The sequence below is a fragment of the Salvelinus sp. IW2-2015 genome, unplaced genomic scaffold (genome assembly GCF_002910315.2).
Source record: "Salvelinus sp. IW2-2015 unplaced genomic scaffold, ASM291031v2 Un_scaffold5762, whole genome shotgun sequence".
Lineage (NCBI taxonomy): Eukaryota > Metazoa > Chordata > Actinopteri > Salmoniformes > Salmonidae > Salvelinus > Salvelinus sp. IW2-2015.
This window is the reverse complement of record NW_019947027.1, coordinates 10,432-12,971: the sequence shown is the minus strand read 5'-3', so window position 1 is coordinate 12,971 and position 2,540 is coordinate 10,432. Positions and strand designations below refer to the sequence as shown.

Here is a 2,540-nt window from a genome sequence, read left to right as displayed (position 1 = left end):
ACATTGTTTGTTATTACGTTCCCCAGCAAGAAAAGTCACTTAAATAGAAGAGAGAACTAACAAATAGTCACTGACAACAATCAGAACTAAACAGGTGGGGTTTTAGGAGGGGTTCTGAAAGACACTATGGGGGTGTCCACTGAAAGTTGACTAGTAACAACAACTGGGACCTAAAAGACACCCATCATGAGACCCACTAAATCTGCCCAAGAAGAGGCAAACAAAAGAAAAACCCACACCAAACTTAAAAGACAGGAAGCAAACCAAAAAGGTGGATCAACTAAAGGTGTTGACTCTCCACATCTATCAAGACAACTGGAGCACTGGGCCAGACACTCTTAAATAGAACCTGGACCAGCTCAGGTGAAACACCTTCCCACTAACGAGATGGACAAGCCAGCACAGGTGTAACACATACTGACTAACGAGGTGACACCAATCAGTGCACCCTACGTGCTAACGAGCTAGACGGGCTAACGAGCTAGCCGTGCTAACGTATCTAGGTATCCCCCTTTCCTACGTGCTAAAGTCGAACCTCAAAACATAAATGGAAAAAACAAAGCCTGTAACACCTTCCCCCTTGAAACAACAAATATATCCTACATTTCTGATGGACAAGTTTGCTCACCACCAACAGAAAACAATTTCCATTTTACATTATAATCAACTACAATGCTTCACCTTCTACAATATAAACATGGTGCCTACCGGCTGTCAACAATTAAAAACAAGAAAAACGAATTTCAAAAAAATTTAATATAAATATATATATATAAATATATTTTCTAATTTTTCTTTCTATAGAATCCTAAAACTCACTAGATTCTAGAACTCTCGTCCCCTTGGAACGAGCCCAAACAAAACTAATCTCCAATACGGAAAAACATGCAGTCAAAATAAATTGTGATCCATGGTAACGCACTGGCTAAACTCAAAACTTTTTGACTGCACACCCTTGAGACAATCAGCAACCAAGTTGTCCTTACCACAGGCATGTCTGATTTCAAGAGGAAACTCCTGCAATATCCGTAGTAACTTTCCACCTCACTGCGGAGCTTCTCTCTCTTTTCAGGGTTCACTCGATAGGCATGTTGTTGGATTTGGGCCCAGTCCCCAATGTCATGCTCTAGTACATTTGTGTTGGCACATCTGAGAATGAACCCTGATATTCTAAAAGCAGGGCAACAATGTCAATATAATTGTACCCAGAAATTGTCAGTTGGTTGCATAAATAATTATGATTACTAAATATTACATGAAATGTAAACATGAAATATCAAAACCAAATGTACACCCCTTTGTTAATATATATTGGCAATAATTCACTTAATGGTGAGGCATGGAATATTAAAACATGTATCTTTTGTCAGGCTGAATGTTTGAAATATGAGGTGATTTGAGTCATGCTTCTTCAGTAGTGGAATAAAGACAATTAGCATTTGAATGTTGTAAAGAAATACTGGAGTGATGTCAGATTGTTAATAAAATTAATTATAGACCAATTTATTATACTGTGTCCATGTGTATAGGCTGCAAGTACATTGAAATTAAATCACTGATATCAATTAGGGGGGAAATCAGATTGTACGTGCTGTTGAAACTAACACAACAAAAAAAAACATGGAAATGGGAGATATCTTTTACCTCACTGGTTAGAGGACAACCTGCAGAAGACAGTCAGCTACATTTTGAGTTTATGGGTCCCCAACACTAAGAGAAACGCAACACTTATTTGTCATCACTCATATTGCGCGAGAGAGGGGGGACATCCTGTTAAAATTAACAGCTCAAAAACCACACAGAATCTGGGAATAATGTGTACATCACTGGTTAGAGGACAATTTCTAGAAAACAGCTGACATGAAGCACGGACGCACCTGCTAAAAAATCGGTTTTCTATTGAACATAAAATTCTTCCGTAAGAAAATAGAATATAGTTTGATTACATTTAGAGTTATCTGAGAGTAAAAATAGAAAATTGGACTTGTCTGAAACACAAAAAGTTTAGACGGGAGCTTTTTGGCATTTCCCTTTGTCTGCATGACTTGAACAAATACGTGTGATCTACCTCATACCAATGTTTACAGACAGATATTTCACTTATAATTCACTTATCACAATTTCCAGTGGGTTTTCAAAAGTTTACATACAACTAATTTGTCCTGTGCCTTTAAACCAGCTTGGAAAATTCCAGAAAATAGATGTCATAGGCTTGTAGACATCTTCTGAATAGAGCTAATTGACATACATTCAGTCAATTGGACGACTGTACCTGCCGGGGATGTATTTTCATAGGCCTACCTTCAAACTCAGTGCCTCTTTGCTTGACATCATGGGAAAATCTAAAGAAGATCAGCCAAGACCTCAAAAACAAATTGTAGACCTCCACAAGTCTGGTTTCATACCTTGCGGAGCAATATCCAAATGCCTGAGGGTACCACGGTCAGTCGTACAAACTATAGCTTCGCAAGTATAAACACCATGGACCACGACAGGCCGTTCCATACCACTCAGGATGGAGATGCGTATCCTCCCTTCTC

At 38.6% G+C, this 2,540-nt stretch overlaps 1 long non-coding RNA gene across 1 annotated transcript; it reads right to left on the bottom strand.

The window, feature by feature from the left end:
- Positions 1-100: 100 nt before the first annotated feature.
- LOC139026769 (uncharacterized) lies at positions 101-1,850 on the bottom strand. Its single transcript, XR_011478708.1, has 2 exons — positions 850-1,850; positions 101-681 (listed from the first exon to the last, which is right to left on the bottom strand). It is a non-coding gene; the product is annotated as an uncharacterized lncRNA (long non-coding RNA).
- Positions 1,851-2,540: the final 690 nt, after the last annotated feature.